Source organism: Cherax quadricarinatus, chromosome 5 (genome assembly GCF_038502225.1).
Source record: "Cherax quadricarinatus isolate ZL_2023a chromosome 5, ASM3850222v1, whole genome shotgun sequence".
NCBI classification, from domain to species: Eukaryota; Metazoa; Arthropoda; class Malacostraca; order Decapoda; family Parastacidae; genus Cherax; species Cherax quadricarinatus.
The window spans coordinates 24,954,955-24,979,111 of NC_091296.1; positions in this window are offsets into that span (position 1 = coordinate 24,954,955).

Genomic DNA, 24,157 nt, shown 5'->3' on the forward strand with positions numbered 1-24,157 from the left:
GAGAGAGGGAGGCGCCAGCAGAAGGAGCATTCAGTATCTGATGAGTAGTCTTGATTACCAGATGCTAGCGGTGGCACGAATACAATATTGTGTAATTACGCTAACTTGATATCAGAAACACGACAGATAACCTACAAGCACAATAAAGACGCTGAAAATAATAAAAGGCATATTAAATGGAGAGGCAGAGGCGGTGTTTACATTGCGGCAAACACGCGAACTAATTTTCTTTTTGGCTGACAGTCATCACTAATCTTCTTAGGCCCCATGGTGACTTATTTATACAATATAAAAAAAATGAGAAGAAAAACGAAATAGTTTACAGAGAAATCCAACGCAGTTTTGGACTGAGCGACAGCTGTGGGGAGACTGATGCACATGTTCTGGCAGGTCGTTTTAGTTTGGTCGAGTCCCGAGCAAACGGTCGACTTCCAAGCAATTTTTTTACCAAAGCAATCGAGCACCAAATTGAGTACAGAGCTGTTCGAGTACCGAGGTTCCACTGGGCATTATATATATATGTATATATATATATATATATATATATATATATATATATATATGTATATATATATATAATGGAGGGTGCAAATCTTTAGCTCAAATGCTTTCACACTTCTCAGTGCATCATCAGGAGCTATGAAATGTTGCAAGGCAGCAACTGAAGGGGTGAAGGAAAGTTTTCTCAGAGTAGTGCAGTGTGGGTCTGTCACCTGCCACAGTCTCTCTCAGAATGTGGGCCAACAGTTGGTGCCAGCCCTGCACCACAGTCCCCCTCCTCCCATGTGGGGTAGGAGGGTTTTGAGATGTCAAGTATTATGAAATTAGAAGATATAACAGCCAGCCTCAAGCTTTTTCTAGCCTCTTAGAACAGGTCATGTGACTTGAGAAAATATGTTTCTCAGTGGATACTATATATATATGGGTAACTATTATTCTGTATAACCTTTTTTAATTAATAAAATAAAGGAAATGAATGTGCTCTTTGTCCATTTAAATGTCCTGTTCTGGGGTAATCGAATGTTCCCAGGGATACTCAGAAGAATCTCTTTATATTTTCCTAAATATTGTCTGCCATTCTTCTCAGTATCGATTAATATGCCTTACTTTGGAATCTTCTATACCATTCCAATAATATTTCTATGATCCAAATTTCTACTTCTAATATCCTTTAACCCCACTGCCTATGTTATCACGTAATCTTGTGTACCTGTCAATGTATGGTATAATAGCAGCTAAACACGTTATATAACCATTCACAACTGACGTAGCATGAAGTTTTGGTGCATAGACGCAGATCGAACGTCATCAATCCTTCATGAAACCACCTGGCATAAAGAGCAATCCTGTGATTTTTGTATAGCTCGATAGCTACTAAGTAGCTATCGAGCTTGTATAACACATAATTTGAGTTATATACAGTACTCCTGTCATGTTTCAAGAGAGAAGATTCAATTATGTTTCTTTTTATGACAGAACTGTTTGGTAAAATAATTTGGGCAGCAGCCCACCCTGGTGGGTGATTATAGGAACTAACGTGGTTATAGATAGCGTTCGACTCCTGCCTTGTCCTGAGTATTTATGCTGGGCTATTCTGGTTTCCAGAAGTTTGCCTGTTTGACCAATATATGAGAGAGGACACTGACTACATGGGACCTTGTAAACCCTACCAACTTTGTTGGAGGGTGTGTTTTTAAACACCCTTCGTTGCACAGTTCCAGTGTTTTTGAAAGCAAGGTTTATATTGATCTTTCTTAATGCCTCACGCAGGCAAACCAAGTTCTCATTGTATGGTAAAACTAGTACGTTTTTCCTGGCAATCACTTCCTTAGGTTAACTCCTGCAGAAAGTCTTTCGTGCTGACATTAGTGCCTTCTCGACAAAATCCCTAAGGTATCTCAGTTTTGTGGCTATGTTGAACATCTTGCTGATTTCGTCCTCTAGGTACTCTGGACTGCAGATGCACAAGGCTCACAAGAACATTGTAGTAAGGAGCTAAGTGGATTTCCCATTGACATTCCTTGTTTTTAAGAATAGTATTTTTCTTCAAGCACGAACTTGCAGTTAGCTAGTCGCTGTGTTATTCATCAATATCACTCGTTCGTGGGTACAGTAATATATATACATATATGACTGAGAAGATATAATGTATAAAAGAGAATACGTTTCAGAACGACGGTTTTTATGAGGATATGAAAAACTGTGATGTGTATTTATGGGATGAAAAATGAGGAAGTCATCTGTGAAGTTCTCACGATATAGGATATTTAAAAGAAATTCCAGGTAAGACATCCTTTAAATATAAGAAATATCACAAACGAAATCCCACATCAATCTGAGACACAAAAAATGGCGGTAGACCTAGGTGGACATATAAGAAGACTCCGAAAGCCGCGATACTCCAAGCTGGACGTACTTAAATATCTCAAGAACGGCTGTAAATCAGGCAAGACTTATGTGGGAATTTGAGGAACGGCGGTATGCTAAGCAAGACATACTTGAACAATCCAAGAACGGTGGAAGACGAAACATGCTAAAATAAGAAATTAATACTCATGCTGAAATAAGAAAGATATAAACAAATAAAGAAAATAATAAGAAGGGTATAATAAGAAAAATTGCAGAGCATAGAACAAAGAGCGAAAAGAAACGAACTTAGTCAAATATATACATAAATATATATATACATCAAAGAGGTGCAAAGGTAATGTCTCAAGACTAATTACCCAGGTATTATGAGATTTTAATAAAGTTGGTAGAATTACCGACAATATGTAAAGTAAAAGGACACAAGTGCAACTAATGTGACATTTATTGTGGCAACGTTTCGCTCTCCAGGAGCTTTATCAAGCCATTACAAACAATACATGGACACAGAGGGTATATAAAGGCTCAGAGTGAGGTGAATACTAGTGAGGTACCATTCCGATGTTCACTAGTGGTAGTAGTAGTAGTAGTAGTGGTAGTGACAAAAGCAATTAATTCGTACATGAGTAAAAGGATATAAAAGCTATTACTTGGGTAACATAAAAATAGGTTGGACAAATATAAACTGGAATGAGGCAGGTTGTTTCAGTGTTCACTCTCTGTGCTTTGTGTAGTATAACAGGAGAGACTATGTGATGGCAGGGTTTACTGTTTTCAGGAGGATTCTTGCTAAGACTTCGGAGATGGTGAAGCTGCCGTTGTTTTGTTTAATTGTATTCGAAACAGCGATCAGTGCTGATTCAAGGCACTTGCGTGTGCGGAAATTAGTTTCTTTTATCACTAATTGGGCGTCTCTGAATTTCATAAGATGATTGGTGGAATTTCGGTGTTGTACACAGGCGTTGTTTAAGTTGTCGTTCCTACATGCGTATATGTGTTCATTGAGGCGGGTGTCGAGGTTTCTTGCTGTTTCACCTACGTAGATCTTGTCACAGCCTCCACAGGGTATAGTGTAAACTCCTGCATTGACTGGTTCGTGGTGCTTGGGTTTTGTCCTGGTTAGATCCTTTATTGAAGTGGTAGAAGCGATGGCGACTCTGGTGTTAGCTTGTGAAAGTACTTTTGAGACGTTTAGTGCAACCTGGCTGTTGGGAAGAATTATAACTTTGTTGGGAGCGGTGTTGATGCGTGGAGAATTGATGATCTGAAGAGCTCTTTTCTTGCAGTCTTTGATGAAAAAAGAAGGAAATTGTAACTCAGTGAATGTTTGGTGAATGTAAGTACATTCCTCGTCAAGAAACTCAGGACTACAAATTCGGTATGCTCTTAGGAAAAACCCGATGATGATGCCTCTTTTGGTCTTGGTATCTTCTATTCCAGTCAAGATACCAAGACCAAAAGAGGCATCATCATCGGGTTTTTCCTAAGAGCATACCGAATTTGTAGTCCTGAGTTTCTTGACGAGGAATGTACTTACATTCACCAAACATTCACTGAGTTACAATTTCCTTCTTTTTTCATCAAAGACTGCAAGAAAAGAGCTCTTCAGATCATCAATTCTCCACGCATCAACACCGCTCCCAACAAAGTTATAATTCTTCCCAACAGCCAGGTTGCACTAAACGTCTCAAAAGTACTTTCACAAGCTAACACCAGAGTCGCCATCGCTTCTACCACTTCAATAAAGGATCTAACCAGGACAAAACCCAAGCACCACGAACCAGTCAATGCAGGAGTTTACACTATACCCTGTGGAGGCTGTGACAAGATCTACGTAGGTGAAACAGCAAGAAACCTCGACACCCGCCTCAATGAACACATATACGCATGTAGGAACGACAACTTAAACAACGCCTGTGTACAACACCGAAATTCCACCAATCATCTTATGAAATTCAGAGACGCCCAATTAGTGATAAAAGAAACTAATTTCCGCACACGCAAGTGCCTTGAATCAGCACTGATCGCTGTTTCGAATACAATTAAACAAAACAACGGCAGCTTCACCATCTCCGAAGTCCTAGCAAGAATCCTCCTGAAAACAGTAAACCCTGCCATCACATAGTCTCTCCTGTTATACTACACAAAGCATAGAGAGTGAACACTGAAACAACCTGCCTCATTCCAGTTTATATTTGTCCAACCTATTTTTATGTTACCCAAGTAATAGCTTTTATATCCTTTTACTCATGTACGAATTAATTGCTTTTGTCACTACCACTACTACTACTACTACCACTAGTGAAATGGTACCTCACTAGTATTCACCTCACTCTGAGCCTTTATATACCCTCTGTGTCCATGTATTGTTTGTAATGGCTTGATAAAGCTCCTGGAGAGCGAAACGTTGCCACAATAAATGTCACATTAGTTGCACTTGTGTCCTTTTACTTTACATATGAGATTTTAGCTGAAAAAGACAGGGATGATCTGAATGTATGTTGATATGAAACTCATCATTTCGAAGGATGTGACGGAAAAATTCGCATTTTGATTCTTAATTTACTGTGTGCATGTGTGAATGACAGAGACATAGGTAATTTGCCTGTGTAAGCGCTTGTTTGTGGAGGAATACAATGAAGGGTTAACATGCAGTGACGAAAGTTAATCATGCAGTATAATCATGACATGTTAGCGCAACTTAATGATATTATTGTTTTCTCACTTATTCCTTTAAATGACTTAATCCTATTGCGTGAGCATTATTCTATATTTGGTAACTGTTTTGTTCCCCCCCCCTTCAGCTAGTATGCTAGTCACTGTCACCTGTACATACTACGAGCGGTTTTTGGGGAATCAGGCCACTACTGTATGTGGTTGTGAGTACTGTTTACTAGGCATCCTCTTTCACCTGTGCAAGCCAGCTTTCTGGGGACACTTCTACTTCGACTCAGGACATCTCGCAGATAGTATTCTACAATTGTTTGTTATGCTGTCATACTACTGGTATAAAGAATAGTTATTCTTCAGTTGTCCGCCGTCTGTCCGTGTCTGTGTGCAGACCTCTCAATTGTGTGGTGGCTCTTGGTTCCAAGCTCAGCTTCAATGTCTCAACGTTTCTTATCCTCTGAGTTTTTCCAGCTCCTAATATACTCAGGTTAAGGGTCATCTGTAATCGAGAATTCTGCCTATGATAAGTGATCCTCGACCAACTCTTGTTCACTATATTTTCACTGTAAATTCGTTGTGCATATCTTGGTCAAATTATTCATTTAATTTGTTTTCCATGGCTTACTTTAATAGGATTTCCTTCATGTTGGTGTATTTTCGTATAAATAACTTAATAATTTAGTGTCATATATACTTTGTCCCATTTTATGTTAGGATTGTTTTATTGTTCTATTGCTCTCCTGAAAGGGAGTATAACTTTCATCTTCCCTAAAGATTCGAGGCTGCATTGCTTTTCAAAGGATGTCACATCACTTTAGATGTCTCATATCAGAGACATTCTTTACAGGGAGTTTCAAAATGCTTGCTCGAAATTTCGACATCCGCCCTGAACTATCGATCTTATCCATATCAACCCAAGAGAAGCAAATATTAAAATTTCCATGAAAATTAAATCATGAAGAATTGTAAAGGACAATTCACGTGAAACTATCCGTCTTAAGGGAAGAATCAGGTTGAGAGCAGAACACATACATCTATAGCTTGTAGTACTTAGCATGATAACCACTTTGTGTGCACGGAGAGATTCTATAAAGTGAGTAATTCAAGGTCAGTTTCACAATGATTAATAACTGCAGAACAATCACATAAAAGTACCTGACTGACAGGGAGCTGGCATGTGTGTGTGGGTTCCTGTCTGGCCCTGCCTGGGAGTCGATGTTCTGGTTTTGCTACTTTATACCTCTCTCTCTTGAAAGAGTATGATTTTCTGGATAACCCAGTTTATCCTTAGTGGATTCTCTAAATGATCCAGCTTCTGAGGATAGTTTTGTTCATTTTTTTATTATCCATTTCGTATATCTGTAGTTCTTCTAACGTTCGCATGGCTTCACTTATTTATCAGGGCTCACGCTGTCCTCTAGTGTTACCTTCTGGCTGATATACACAAATCTTTATGCAGCTTCCTGGCATAGATTTTAGCAACTTGTCATCATGTGTACCTTTTACTACCTATTTCTCTTTAGGCCAGTTTTTTTCATTCTACTCTTCCTTACCATCCCCGCCTCCAACAAGTAATCAAAGAAAAGACCCTATATTTACTGGCTCAGGGAGTTTTTTTTTGTATTCGAGATCCTTAATGTGTACATCACAAAATCAGGAAATGTACAGCTATGGTGGTGCAGCCTCTGCTGATAGTCTTGTGTCTATAATACGTTAGCTCATGATGTTTACCATTACTGCCTCAGTAAGATTCTCTTTACATTTATTTTTTATGGGGTCAAGTTCATAGGGTTGGGTGTTAAATAGTTAATGGGGGATTGTGGGGGTTCGTATTTAGGTATCTTGAAGTCACAGAATAGCATTTTTGGCATATGGAGAATGGGAAAAGGAGTCAGTCATCTCTATGACTTGTCTGCTTCTTGCGCTTCTCTTCAATTCAGGTTGTTGGACTGCCTTGGGGGTCATTACGTTGTTGATTTTTTTTTCTAACCTGACTAGTCTATCGTCGCTTCTCTCTCTAGTTTCAAGTATTTCGTTCGCCTCTTTGTTTTAATCCTCCTCCTCTTTGCTTTATCTTCACTTATCCCAGATATTTGTCCGCCCGCCCCCCCTTGTGTCATAATTACCAGAATTTTATACTCCCTACTCCTTCCCTTGATCTTTATTTATTAGGTATCCCAGAAAGGGATTCCTTAAGTGGTTGCCAGGATTTTTCCCCCCCACTCTTTGTATTTCTTTCGAGGTTAAATTTAGATGGCTTAATCTGATTGGCTTCAAAATTTCAAACCTTATGTATGGTAACTAGGGCCAGATTCTTAGAACAATTGGCATGTGCACGTGCCCTGTGTCGGTTACTGAACCCATTTCTAGCATCACGGAATGGCCCTAATTTCTTCCAAAACTCTCAGTGCCATTCCTCCAAATAGAATAAAATAATGTGCCTCCTAATTCAGAGATGGGAGAGACAGAAATTCGAGTTTAGTTGAAGATTTGTATGGAATTATTCCATTTCTCATAATATTTTTGGGGGAAAATCTGAAAGAATATAAATGAGAAAAGAAAACTAGAAAAACGTAAAGATTTTAAGGCGTTTAAAATTTAACGGAGACTTTCCTGTTTTAATGACATTGGTCTCTCTGAGATAACAAGAGTTTGCATGTTGAGTTTAGCCTCAAAGCTGGTGTTTTTTAGTGGCAGGTTTGAATTAGACTTGGACTGTGTATGTCCCAATTTTGTATTTTTTATTGAAGGAATTGGAATATTAATTTCCATGTGATTAATTGTGAATGTTGTTTATTAGCTTCAAATCCTCACTAGCGATATTAAGTTCCATTATAAACTTATTCCGCACTACTCCAGTCGCGTGCATTGAAGTAGAGGGGGCCGGGGTTATGCAGTACAGGGTTAACTTTCTCGCTTCGTGCAGCGACCGAGATACATTTAGTTTGTGTGTGTGTTTATAGCGACTGTCAGTGGAAGCTTGGATAATGTTAATATTGCAGGAGAAAATAAGATGATAAACAAGTTCTTTTAATACAAATCAAGCATGAGAAGTATCAGAGAATAAGCAAGGCAGGAAGCTGCCTGGTCTCGTGTGTGGTGTGGCTGCAGGCGCTGCAGAGGTCATTATTATAAATCATTGGGCAAATCCCAGGCGTCCCTGGGCAGTCACTTGTGTTGATCTGTATCGACATTTCTTTCTCTGGGTTTCCAGGTGCATTAATTAATATTAACATGTAGATCTTTTTCGACTGAAACAGCAATCTTAAATTGGATTCAAATTGTCACAATGAAATTTAATATGACCTACGGACTGAAAATTAATGTTAATTAAAGGTGTGCAAACAAGCAATTATGTATATTTTTCCACTGAAAGACTGCATTTAAAATAAATATTAAACATATAGCCAAGCATGGACAATTATTCCCAACTCAAGGCAAACATAGTTTGTAGATGAATGGTTCAGAGAACCGACATGTTGCTAAATTAGACACATGTGCAACTCTTGGGTATCTTTATTAAGGAAACGTTTCGCCACACAGTGGCTTCATCAGTCCATACAAAGGAGAATCTTGAAGAACAGGAGGAGAATGAGGTAATCAGTCCCTCAACCTTGAGTCGATGTGGTCAGTCCATCAATCTTGATTGATGGACTGAACACATCAGTCCCTCAACCTTGAGTCGATGTGGTCAGTCCATCAATCTTGATTGATGGACTGAACACGTCGACTCAAGGTTGAGGGACTGATTACCTCATTCTCCTCCTGTTCTTCAAGATTCTAATTTGTATGGACTGATGAAGCCACTGTGTGGCGAAACGTTTCCTTAATAAAGATACCCAAGAGTTGCACATGTGTCTAATTTAGCAAACATAGTTAAATTTAATGATGGAATGATTTCGCTTGTTGCTTCTTGGATGGTACAATCAGCGAACGTTTTTGGTTATTACCCCAGAACAAATCTGTGTGCAACGAAATTATTGCCAACTTAAGAAATGGTCCCTACAAATTAGATTTTTAATTTGATTAAGAATCTAAAATTTATTTGTTTGAGAAAATACAACTTTCATAAACTGCCTTGCAATTTTATTTATAAATTTAGTGAGTTTTCATTACTCTCGAGATTTTCATTTTTACCCCATTTGGGGTAATTTAATCCGGGTCCCTGACCTAGGCTCTAGACTGACGTGTGACACCTGTCGATGTAAACTGAGTTTATCTTACCCTTCACTACAGAGAATACTCCTTCACTGCAGTCAAGTCTTCTCGATAACATTATCACGTTTTCTAAACCCTAAATTCTCGACCCCCGAATTATTCGGTAAGACAAATCGCGTTCGGACTCGCAAAATACCGTACATTCTTATGTAGTCAATCTGATTTTTCTAATGGAGTTTATTGTATGAGCCATTCTTCGGCCTAATATATCGTATCTGTCCAAAGGTCTCATTGCTATTAAAGATATCGTTATTCATCTAAAGGTATTGTCGTCCACCCAAGGATATCGCTGCCAACCGCCCACAGACATTAATCAGCATCCTTCAAATACTGTCAGTTTCCACCCGTCCAAATCATCAATTGCTATCTATCTAAAACAATCTTTACCTTATTTGGCAAATTCGTTTTAAGTTTAAAAAAACCGTCTGTACGATTTAACATTAGCTACCTTTTCATCTTCACTTTCTCTGCTATCCCCTTCCCTCTCTCTTCCTTTTCCTTCCATCTTTTTGATATTCTTAGAATTTACTAATCATTTAACTAACCAAAACATACTAATGCGCTTATCTATGAAAAATGTGTGATACTGGTTTGGTTTACTTTCTATAAATGGTTTTTCGTACTAATTGCTTTCCTCGTATATATACAGAACTAAGTACTCATCAAAGCTATTAGAGTACTTGCATGCTATCCTTGCAACCCATGTGTGTTAATTTCTTTTCTAGTCTATTTTTTGTCATTCATATTCATTAGCCATTGCATGCTGGCTTATCAATTATTTAAAAAGGGGATTTATTAAATGTCTTTCCATAGTCCTGTTGGCTCAACCATATTCATGAGCATTGATTGATCTATGACCCGAAGTCTCTGTTAACATTCCTAAACCCAAACATGCATTTCCACACTCACTCCAGCAATGTTCGCATTAAGCCTAGCTTGAATACCTACATCCTGACCTCTATAACTTTCACTGAAAACCTTTCCAGCAACGGTAAATAACGCTCAGTTCTAAACCTTCACCCCACTCCTGTATTTACAATTCTACACCTTATCATCTAAACCTCACATCTAAACCTTTAAGTAATGTGTTGAACCCACACAAGCAGTCCAAGAAACATATCTACCATAAATCAAATTCCCACAGTCTTCAGCCCTTACCTAAAATACTAAAACCGTGCCGACGACCTTGAACCCATATGTACCAATGGTTACTTCACACTCCCATAATCCTATACCAGTAATTAAAATACTAACATCTCTCTATCACAATCTTATTCTCCCACCCACACATGAGTATGAGACACTGGTAGAGTGATCAGTAAGTGCAGACAAAGAGGGTTACAAATTCTTAAATGATTCGTCGATAGCCGTCAGTTCTCCCTGACAGATGATTAATGAAGAGCGGATGGTAAAACCCAGCTGGGGGAAAGAAAACGAGAATCGATTAGAATCCATGATAGGTCGTAAAGCTAGCTGATGGTCATAACCACGGCGTTTTTTTTTTTTTTTTGTGTTGTGGGAGGGGTTCATTGTGACGTTATCTCTATCCAAACCGGTGATTGATTCATGTATTATTAAGAAGCATTTTTCTTGTGTTTGTCTGGGGGGGGGGATAGTCATGATTCGCCGAGCGAACCTGTCACTGGTAATCAAGCAGTCTTCCGGTGTTTTTCTTTAGAGTTGTGTGCCTCTGCTGCAGAAGTAGCACGCTTGCAGATTTACTTCGAATGTTAGTGATACTCGCTATTGGGTTTGGATAGTAACTATCGCTACGTTGCATGTTTGTGACAGTTTCTACAGCCTGTATCGGTCTCGCGTCCTGACACATACACACACATATAATATGTACATAAGATATTAAATATGTATGAGTATATATAGACATACGTTTTTAGCCGTTATAGGGAACTGAGTTCGTAGTGAAAAATCCACATTGAGTTCGATACTAATTCTCAAAACATAATGTATTACGCCACGACACTATTCTGCCTGACATATTGGCAAGGACAAAGCTTGTTGTGAGACGGAGAATAAATTATACTTTTAATGCGTCGTGCATAAAGCCTTTGTGTTTCTTTTAGTAGACATTTTAAAAACATGAGTTGTGGTATAACGCCTGACATTATTCAACATCTGACTTATCTCGCCATATTATCCCAGCCTCTCAAAGTAGATGACTGTGATGTTTACGGTTTTATTCATTATAAATATTTAGTAATGAATTATATATATATATATATATATATATATATATATATATATATATATATATATATATATATATATATATATATATATATATATATATATTAGTGCAGTGTGTGAATAGAATATTTGAAAAAGTTCCATATTGCACCAGTTACATACAATGACTTTTATCTTAGCTAATGATCTATTAAAGAGTTCATTTTAATCAAACATAATCATGCGTCAAAGTACAATTATGCACAATATATTGTTCATTTTCTTGTTGATAAATTTCACTCTAAATATTCCACCCCCTGTGATAATGCAGCCCACAAACGTAGCCCCACCCTCCATCAGTACCCATTTGTAAGCCACATCCCCCCATTCCCACCATCCACTCACTTTTTCGACTGAACTCATACCACCCTCACAACACACTCAATCTCGATTTTGGAAATTACAAATTTCGGAACTAAATCTCCAAGGGGAAATGTGTGTGTGTATGTGTATACTCTCTCTCTCTATATAATATATTTGTATACACATATGTCATACCGAATAGGTAAAATTTGCGATTTTGTTTTAAATATCAACGCTCTTCTTGCCGAATAAGGCAAGCGAAAATTTGTGTATGCAATATTTTATATGAACAATTTTTTCATTATGCTGAGAAACTCAAGATGATCCCAGGACTACTATAATGGATCAAAACTCGTATAAACTTTCTATATTAAGCTGGAATATTGCATCACTTAGAAAAAGACTTCCTGACCTTCATCATAAAATAACCACCGAACCCATTGATGTTGTGTGTCTACAAGAGTGCAGAGTCCCTGAAAAATCCAAACCCCCTAAATTACCATCATTTGTTGCATATAACCTCAAATCTACTAACTCTTGTCGTTTTGATAAGGACCTTCCTCGTATGGGCCAGTAGGCCTTCTGCAGTGTTCCTACATTCTTATGTTCTTATGTTCTTAATAATTTCGAAAAAATAATTCTGAACCTAACGATAAAAATATATTTCATTGTGTTTGTTAATCATTAAATTATTGTAAACTTATCTAAAATATATTTAGTTGGATTAGACTTCATTAAATTGCGCTTGTTATAATAAGGTAAGGTAAGTTTTTTTAAAGTTCTTTTGGTTCAAAATTATTAATTAATGTCTACATTAGCATAAATGAAAAACATATTTCTAAACGTATATGAGAAAGTTTTAGAAACGACTTAATTTAAATGAATTCTTGTTAATTGGCCAGTTTTACTTATTCGGCACAATATAATATATATATATATATATATATATATATATATATATATATATATATATATATATATATATATATATATATATATATATATATATATATATAAGATTTATTTCACCACTTAGTTCCTTCATAATTTCACATTTGCAGTGAAAGACGATCGAAATTTTTGCATTTTTACGAATAATGAACACTGTCCTATATACTAATTCGAAATTTGGATATGTTAATGAGAAAACATTATCAGTATGAAACCTTTCTTGCTTCAGGGACACCCCCAGTGAACTTTATAACACTCAATACATTTCCCTCTTATGTAAAACAGTCAAAATTTCTGGGATACTGTCAGAGTTTAATATAGAGGCGAGAGCGGTGAGCCGAGAGGTCACCTCGCACTCCAGTCTTCACATTTTACAGGAAAACCTGGAACACGGCGAGGGCGACTTAACGTTTCTCGGATCTTCGTCCTGACGCTGATGAATACGAGCCAAGAATCAAACTCAGCAATTAAGCATACATAAACCTAAATTAATTTCCAGTTGTGGCTGGGCGCGGGCGCTTGTCGCGGGAGGTCGAATCCATGTCTAATTCCCCACACGTATTCAGTCTGGCCCCAGCTCTCCACCTCGGCCACGATCACAAACGATACCCTTGACGTGGGCTATTGTGTTTTCTTGTTTTTCTCTCCGTATAGGTAATATATTAATTTGTTGTTAGACACAAAGGATGCTTAGACATATTTACTATATCTTCAGGCATTTTTTGCGACATAAGGACTTCCACCCAAATACATTCAAAACAATATATCTTACTTCATATACACAGAGTTATGGAAATATGTGTATAAAGCTAATGACATTTCTCTATAGTGTGTTTTTTTCGTAAATACTATTGAACTATTACAACACAAATTGAACAGCATGTGGCAAAGCCTTCATAGTACCGTATTTTCCGGCATATAAGGCGCGCTTTTTTTTTACAAGAAAAGTCATGGAAAAAACACCCTGTGCCTTATATCCTCACGTCCAGGGACTAGGGTAAGCTTTGTGTTACTGCCAAGTGGTGTTTTATATATGAACATGTAGTGTATTATAGTAACAAAGCTGTAATACTCGTAATTTCCGGAAAATACGGTACTTGTTACTCAGTCTCGGATGCCATATTTCATCTGTATTTACTATAAATGGCCTTATATAGAAGAGCTTTATAAGAGATGATGGTAACTGTGTTGGTAAATAAACCCTGAAGTGTCTCTTAGTTTATAATCAGAGATGTGTGTGCACCGGTAGACGTGTGTCTATCATGTGCACCAAGATGTGTGTGTGCACCGGTAGACGTGTGTCTATCATGTGCACCAAGATGTGTATATGCACCGGTAGACGTGTGTCTATCATGTGCACCAAGATGTGTGTGTGCACCGGTAGACGTGTGTCTATCATGTGCACCAAGATGTGTATATGCACCGGTAGACGTGTGTCTATCATGTGCACCAAGATGTGTGTGTGCACCGGTAGACGTGTGTCTATCATGTGCACCAAGATGTGTGTGTGCACCGGTAGACGTGTGTCTATCATGTGCACCAAGATGTGTATATGCACCGGTAGACGTGTGTATCATGTGCACCAAGATGTGTGTATGCACCGGTAGACGTGTGTCTATCATGTGTACCAAGATGTGTATATGCACCGGTAGACGTGTGTCTATCATGTGCACCAAGATGTATGTGTGCACCGGTAGACGTGTGTCTATCATGTGCACCAAGATGTGTGTATGCACCGGTAGACGTGTGTCTATCATGTGCACCAAGATGTGTATATGCACCGGTAGACGTGTGTCTATCATGTGCACCAAGATGTATGTGTGCACCGGTAGACGTGTGTCTATCATGTGCACCAAGATGTATGTGTGCACCGGTAGACGTGTGTCTATCATGTGCACCAAGATGTGTATATGCACCGGTAGACGTGTGTCTATCATGTGCACCAAGATGTGTGTATGCACCGGTAGACGTGTGCCTATCATGTGCACCAAGATGTGTATATGCACCGGTAGACGTGTGTCTATCATGTGCACCAAGATGTGTGTGTGCACCGGTAGACGTGTGTCTATCATGTGCACCAAGATGTGTGTGTGCACCGGTAAACGTGTGTATCATGTGCACCAAGATGTGTATATGCACTGGTAGACGTGTGTCTATCATGTGCACCAAGATGTGTGTATGCACCGGTAGACGTGTGCCTATCATGTGCACCAAGATGTTTATATGCACCGGTAGACGTGTGTATCATGTGCACCAAGATATGTATATGCACCAGTAGACGTGTGTATCATGTGCACCAAGATGTGTGTATGCACCTGTAGACGTGTGTCTATCATGTGCACCAAGATGTGTATATGCACCGGTAGACGTGTGTCTATCATGTGCACCAAGATGTGTGTATGCACCGGTAGACGTGTGTCTATCATGTGCACCAAGATGTGTGTATGCACCGGTAGACGTGTGTCTATCATGTGCACCAAGATGTGTGTATGCACCGGTAGACGTGTCTCTATCATGTGCACCAAGATATGTATATGCACCGGTAGACGTGTGTCTATCATGTGCATCAAGATGTGTATATGCACCGGTAGACGTGTATATATCATGTGCACCCGGATGTGTATACACTAGTAGATATGTATCTATCGTGTACACCAAGATGTGTGCATGCACCAGTAGATATGTATATCATATGCACCAAGATGTGTGTATGCACCGGTAGACGCGTGTCTCATATGCACCAAGTTGTGTATGCACCGGCAGACGTGTAGCTATCATGTGCACCAAGATGTGTGTATATCTCATTTCGTCTGTACCGAGGAGTACGTCCTCAGAATAATAAGTAAGTTTTGCAAATGATCATTATAATTAGTAATTTCAATACACACATACATCAACAGGTAGATGAGTAAAAAAACTTCAAGGCCTTACGTACAGACATAGGTAATATACATACCTATAAAATCTAGTAAAAAAATAAGAAAAAATCAGCAAAATCATACGAGAAATTATGCACAAAGCGAACGGTGTTATTTAAATGTTTTAAGTACGTACGTGGCAAATCTATTACGTTGCAGATTGACTTAGGAATATGTTGAAATTCAACTAAGGCAAGCAAGTTAAATAACTAACGTACTAATCCGATAACAGGTTAGCACTTAGAGCTCGGTATTTCTTAGGCCATATATGCAGAGAAATGTGCGTCTCTTAGTGAATATACGCTCAGTCTTTTTTGTCTGACTATATACACATAATTGAGTATATTTCAGTCTAGTTGCCTATTTCCATATACATGATAACTATTTTTTTTCTCAGTGCATATACAATGAAAGGTGCTTATATATCAGTTTGTAAGGCAGTTAGGAAGCGTGACAGTCTTGTAAATTACAAACGAAAGATCTAGTCTTCACATGCCCATCACTCGTTCAACTCTTAACATTCAGTATAATAGCAGCAATATTACTACTACTACTGCTGCTATTACTACTACTACTACTGCTGCTATTACTACTACTACTACTGTTACCATTGCCACTTCAACTACTACTGCTACTAATATTACTACTAATAATAATATCCACCGATATGTATTTATTCTGTAGTCCATATGTGCAATGATGTGTATCTCTTAGACCATATATTATGACGTACATGTATTTCTCATCTCTTATACACCATAAAAAATATATCTCCAAGATCATATACACCGAGGTGTATTCATTAGCCCATGTATAAAGGTCTACGCGAATCTCTTAGTCCACATGAGTATATCTTAATCCACATACTCTATCAGTACAGAATTACCGAGGTGTATATGTCTCTTCATACACACCAATTAGTGTGTATCTCAGTCCATATACATCAAGATGTGTATGACTCCTTTTGCACTAAGGTGTGTATGACAATTTTTTTTTACATCAAGGATGTGTATGTCAGTCCATCTACACCAAATGAGATTTATTTCAGTACATTAATGTTTTTATTTTAATGTACAAGTGTTAGTTACTGGCCTTACACAGAGTTTATTCTATATTTTACGGATTCACATATCATTGATGCTTACGTCTGGGTGGACACAAGATGCCCTAAATACCCTTTTCTAGTTAATAGAAATTAACCCTAATAAATTTTCATTGACTTATTTTGTCAGAAAATTTGTCTCATTCTACCACAAATTAAGGAGTCGTGATTTTCCTCGGAATGAGCAAAGGCTGAGCGAAATGGATACCGAATCGAGTGAGCTGTATTTCTCTTGACTCTGAATGAATCGTTATTTATCTGACATATGTAAATCACGGTTAATCTGAAAACAACACATTCTGTACTTTAGGTTTCATATCTCGTTTAGCCGACTAAAACATTCGATAAAACTCAAGAATTACTATTTACTTGGTTGGTAAAAATTTTAACAGACTGCTAATAAGCGTCCCTTGGCGCGGTGGGCAACACACTCGGCTCACATGCCGAGTGTTTGTGGTTCGAACCCCGGCATGGGTGAAAACGTTGGGCATGTTTCCTTAATCTTGCAGCCCCTGTTTACCTGACAGTAAGTAGGTACCTGGTGTTAGTCGACGGTTGTGGATTGCATCCTGGTAAGGGAGATAGTATACCTTAGAGCTGGGCTTTGAAATAAGCTCAGATAGGATAACAGCTCTTGGTCCGTAATTTTCTTTTAATTACTCATCAAAACCACCTGATATAGAGACTATTACTCCATACACCATGAAGGGGGAAGCTTAAGAGGCTACCAGTAACAACAAAACTTTAATTTGAACATTTAATATAGCATCAAACCACAGATTAACAATGAAAAATACAACAAGAAGTTTAAATAACAATAACGCCAACATCAACAAAAACCAATACTAATAATAATGAAATCTGGGCCGAAATTTGCTATATTATGCAAATTGCTTTTTTTTGCACTCAGCAACGCAAATTACCAAGTATATGTTCTTTGAAAGCATATATCATTCGAGTTATATTTTCTTATTTAACACACAAACCTTATGAGGTAATTTTTGTTTTGCCATTCTCACTAATGCAATGGTTCTCTTTTTTTTCCTCAGATTCGTGGAGAACGATGTCAAGATTCGGTGTGATGATGCTCATTACATCTTGAAGACATGGAAGGAGCCTCTCACTACGCGGTCTGTTGCTTGCAAGTATTAATGAGGTCTGCTGCGGTAGCCTGCCAACCAAAGCAGACCTTCCATGCCATGACATGTAACACATTTACATCTAATTCACTTCTCCTAGAATGTGGCATGCAGAAAAATGGCTTTGGAGCGAGACAGCGATACTCGTCCGGCTGGTAATTGGTCTAGTTCACGAGAGTTAATAAAATCACTAGACGAGATACAAAGAATTGCTGCAGCATGTTCAGATAATGTCCATCTCTGTTTTTTTCCTACTTAAAGATAAATGACCCCATAACCCATGATCTCTTTTGAACCTCTCTTGATTCCTCAGGTTGCTCTGTCTCCCAAGTTCAATAATTGAGCTGGTTGACACTGCCCCTCATAAGGAATGTTGTCGTAGTCAGAAAATGTCATCTGCTCCAGTAAAGTGGGATCTACTTCTCCCTGTGCATAACTGTCCTCGTGGAACTGCCAGCTTAAAAGACATTTACATTAAACATTAATTTGTACTCGGCACTCAGTTTTCATGTTTATTTCCTGCTGTTCTGAAGATATTATATTGCTTCATCTAACCCTTGCTTTGTTTAATCCAGAGTTTATGTTTACTTTGACTTGTAATATGCCCATCCATGTGATTTTTGTAATTTTATTAATTATGATGTTGGTATGTACTGTACATATTTAGCAACACGTTTCTACCATACTTTATTTTCTTTACTGTTCTCGTAAAAATTCCATATATCAATATTATTGTCCTTATTCCTAACTTAACTATTACTGATTACTATAAAGTTCATTAATGGTTTCAGTTTTAAATGTAGGTCGTTTTAATAAGGAAGTTGGGCAAACAATATTAATAGGCTTAGTTTTAAGGATTAGCCGAAATAAACAAAAATCGTATTACAAGTCTGTCGTACTGACAAACATGAAATATCAAGGCACATGTTTTTCTCGTCATGAGTGTGCACACAGCTGTACGTAGCTAATAAATGCTCAGTTCAATAATACATGAAGTTTTACTAATAATATTGAGCCTCATGTTTTTTTGTAGTGGTGACGGTGTTCAGCATTCTGTGGTGATCAGTCTTTTTTTGGTGTTAGGCAGACTGGTGCTATAAGTTTATACATCTTTCTCGATGTCTGGTGTTTAACATACGTTTAAATTTTATGTTCAGTGCGAAATGAAACTTTTCATGGACTTGGAACTTGTTTCACATTCGGTATTTACTTCTCTCTTTGTATGGTTTGTTCGGTTTTGTTTATACTGTAAACACATCATAATTTGCTTCCTGATGCGATGATGATGACCTACTTTCCTGAGACATTCTCTTCACACAGACGTACAAAGTGCAGGCTACACACTTCTCACCTCCAGAACTCATGTTCGGCTAACCAGCTTCATTAAGTTCCTTAATAAATATTACAATTAGAGCAATAATCTTTATTAACGCCACTAGCCTCTTAATCTTATTTAAGACATCATTCATATCCCTGATTGATATTCAAGTCACTATTTCCCGAAACATTGACGCCCTCCTCGTAGCATTACGAGAAAAATATATATCAATGCTTTTACGAAATTGTAGATAAATTAAAATTAACCTACAATATATATATAGCAGAATTTAGCTAAAAAAATACATTAGTTTATGGAAGGTTAGGTAACGTTTCCATGTTAGTTTTAGTCCAAAAATACAAGTGTTATTATCATTGTTAACGAATAAAAATAACTATTAGTCTGTAAAGAAATTTTTAGAAAAGTCTAATTTTAAACGGAGTTCGGACATATATATATATATATATATATATATATATATATATATATATATATATATATATATATATATATATATATATATATATATATATATATATATATCCGGATGGATGACTTCTGTATGGCATTAAGAATATCGTCAAAAATCACATGGGTGCCCTGGCTGTGGGTAGGGTGGCTGGAGGGCACAGCGGCTGGTGAGTACGGCGGCTGGAGGGCATGGCTACTGGTGAACAGCTTCTGAGGCTATACTCCCTGAGGCATATATACCGTTAATGTCTGGGGACAGAACTGGTTCCCGTTACACAAAGAGGGCTTATCGCCACAGCGATAACTCGAAAAGCGTAGCACAACGAATAAATTAATTCTCCACCCTGTCAAGAAGAGTGATTAAAATATTCATTTACAACCAACCACGGCTCCTGGGCTCAGATTACCCGTAGGAAAATGGAGTGTCGAGTAACATTCTTCAACGATACTATCGTAGATCCCTGCTTACCTTACATGTGTTGGATTGAGAGGAAACTACGTTCTGCACCGAGGATAACTCCAATCTGTAATAGGATACGAAGAAAAATGTCTCGAGTCTGTCAACAATATACCCGTCAGGACCCTCTCAGAGGCGTTGCCTGTTGGTTAGGTCTTCTTCAGGAACTGATAATAAGACCTTTCACTTACCACATTCTTGTGGATCTTGCATTTAAGTTTCACACAAAAAGAAATGCACGACAAAGAAAATCATCGAAGTAAGAGAAGTGTCAGTGACAGAGCAGATGCAACGATTGCGGAAACAGCAGCAGTCTCTACGTAACTCAAAGTAGCAGCAGTCAATGAAAACAACGATAACAGTGATTGAGAGCAGCATCAGTAATTAAGAGCAGCAGCATTGTTGGAGCAGTAACAATGTGGAAGTAGCAACACTGTAGGAGCAGCAGCATAGTGGAAGTAGCAACATTGACTCAGAGCAGGAGCAGGAGCAGCAGCAGTGAATATGTGAGTAGCAGCAACTGTGAGTAAAGGTAGGAACTTTCACTGTTGGAACAGAAGCAGTGGCAATAGAAGCAGAAGCAACTGTGAGAGCAGCAAAAGCAGTGATTGTGGGAGCAGCAGCATTAACTGTAAGAACCGCAACGAAATGTCTAGCTCTTATACACATACAAACATACAATGTAGCTGGCCACGTTACCTCGTAGAATATATAACCCAGTCAGACAGCACAGGATCTAACAGTGACACACCGACCACCCACACAACACACACACAGCAGCTGCAAACACTCTCTACTCCTTCCTCTCCCTCTTGTCTCAACACGAAATACGTCGCCTCTCACTAGGAAGGCACATGCTGGTGACAACCGTTTCAAGCCTCCGTCACATTGACTCCAACCGCAGCTGCTTTGCTAGCTTATCTATTCCGTCTCCATACGACGCTGAAGGCCACTGTCACACCACGAGACCGTCTCACTAGACTGCACTTGCCAGCTTACTGTTTTCTGTTTTCTATTCCTGTATATTAATTTTTCATCTGTAGCATTCTGAGCTGTCTATTTCATAAACAATTACAGATAATCAGCAGCGGTAATTTTTTTCAATGCACTATAATCTAGAAAATATTTTGCAAATGTTTCCTAGGGCTAAATATAAAGAAGTACCTAAAATGCGGCAGAGTTAGTGAGAGGACGCAGACGATATCTGATGCTAAAAGCCTTGCATCTAATACCCAGCTGCCGTAAGAGCCACCCAGCCGCTGTCCTTGCCTGGAAAGACCGGCACTAACTTACAGGAGAGGTCGACGCTCCTTGCCTCCTTGCAAACTGGCAAGAAAATGCTAAGCTGAACGAGTCGGAAAGGAGATTTAATATTCACGGTTCTCACCCAGTCTGACTCGACCCTGGAGATCTCTTGCATCTTGTTGACAAAGCATGAAATATATTTAATTCACTATTTATGCTTACAGCTACTCTTGCTGATTGCATTGTTTACTGTGCTCCGACCCGTGTTCTGATGCGTTGTGAGGTTTTATTTGTGGATTATATTATGTTGTAGCTAAATATGGTGACTGAATCTTTGAGGTTGAGTGATGGGTCCTCTGTTCTTCCTCGCCAAAGAAGTGGAGACAGTTCAATCGTTTTAAATCATAACAAAAAATAATACCATATATTGCTGTGAAGATGCATTATATATATATATATATATATATATATATATATATATATATATATATATATATATATATATATATATATATATATATATATAACAAACTGTAAAAGCACAAAATTCTTCAGATGGCAAAAACATGATAATTTCATGACCCAATTTTAACATGTTACAATGTTAGAGGAAGCCAGATGCTACAACTCTGTGTGAGGAAAATGACTTAGAAAACCGGCAAGTTGAAGAATGAGACACTAGTGCAATATCTGGGTATCTCTATTGGGGGAAATGTTTCCTCAATAAAGATTCCCAAACTTTACACAAGTGTCTCTTAACTAACTGGTAAAGTCACTTTTTCCAGCATCTTCGTTCCCGCACCTGACGTATTTCCCGTACCTGAACTAAGTTAAGTCAGGTGGTTTTCCCAGCACTTAAACCGAGGTTCAAAATTAGATAGAATATCTTGCCATAGTTTTGAGGAAAACTTGATTATCTTTGTACACCACCTCCAGTAGGCAATGGTTACACACATGGCTACACAGTGGCTACGACACACTGTCCCGCCTCAAGAGGCAACACAACGTACATGCCACCTTATCCACTCAGCCATCGATCCTACAAAAATCACGCACCCAGCAGAGCTAGATGTTTTTCGTGATCCAAGGACACTCGTGGCAGTGGAATGTTCAAGGATTAATTTCAGATTCCTCCTGTTTGATAAAGTGGCATGTATATTGTGTTGTCTCTTGAGGCGGGACAATGTGTCGTGGGGTCTAACCCCTGCCCTGCCGCAGTTTGGTAAATGATTCAAAACCACTTGTTTCGTAGTTTCATTGATTATATATATATATATATATATATATATATATATATATATGTGTGTGTGTGTGTGTGTGTGTGTGTGTGTGTGTGTGTGTGTGTGTGTGTGTGTGTGTGTGTGTGTGTGTGTGTGTGCGAGCGCGCGCGCGCTCGCGCAGACACTCGCAGACAGGCGATATTAACAATGCGAGACAAGCCACGGGGGGTGGAAATCTTTAGATCAAGTACTTTCACACTTCTCAGCGCATCATCAGGAGCTATGCAATGTTGCAAGGCAGCAACTGAAGGACTGAGAGTAAGTTTTTTCACAGAGTAGCGCAGAGCGGGTTGACACCAGCCACAGTCTCTCTGAATGTGAGACAACTGTCTGTGTGCCACCCGCCCTACGACCCTCCCCGTCCTTCCACCCACATGGGGCAGGAGACGGCCTCTGGGTTTTCAGTAGTCAAGGAATAGGAAATTAGAAAATACAATAGCCAGCCCCATAGACACTGGTCAGCACCCCATTCCATCATGAAACCATCTCGCATAATGAGCCATCCTATGATTTTTGTGTAGCATTTTTATGTGTACAACAGACTCTAGTGACTATCTATCGAGCTTGTATAACCAATAATTTGAATTATATATGATGTTCCTTTCATTTTCCAAGAAAGAAGATTCAATTATGTTTGTTTCTATAACTGAAATGTTGGGTACAATAATCTGGACATCAGCCCACCCTGGTAGGTGATTGCAGGAACTAGTGTGGTTGAAGATAGCTTTCGACTCCTGCCCTGTCCTGAGTATTCATGATGGGGTATTCTGGTTTCCAAAGGTTTACCTGTTTGACCAATATACGAGAGGACACTGGGTGCATGGGACCTTGTAAACTCGCACCCTCTAGGTCAGTGGTTCCCAAACTTTTTCAGCTTGTTACCCAATTTAACATGCCACATAAAGCATGTTACCCCTTTCACAAAATGTTGTTATTATTGATATATATGGCTAAACGTGAACGTATACAGCCTCGCATACTCTGCTAATCCTAGCAAAACCATTGAAAACGTAAGAACCACACATACATTATATATAAAATTAATAATAGCTAAAAATTCACAGTAACAGTGGGTAAATACTAACTATATACTGCACAGGGCAGTACACATACATACCAGCTTATGTCTACCTCGGCTGATGCTCACAGATAAACTGACAGTGTGAAATAGAGGCAGCCTCAGGAAGTGAGTGACGCGTACTGGACAGGTCGATCTGGGTTACTGAGTGACTTTTGTCCTGAAGCATACTTGTCAAAATACTTTTGGGTTTCCACACACTTAGCTATATATTTCTTCTTTTCTAATACTGTATATTAGTTTTTGATGTTTATTGTTATTTGGTTTAACTTTATTACTTACTTATAATAGGTTTACTTTACAACTTTATATACTAAGACAAAGTTAACAATAATCCTCATACCGGGTACCGCATTGTTTTCTTGATTTTCAGAATTCATAACTTTTTTTCTGTCA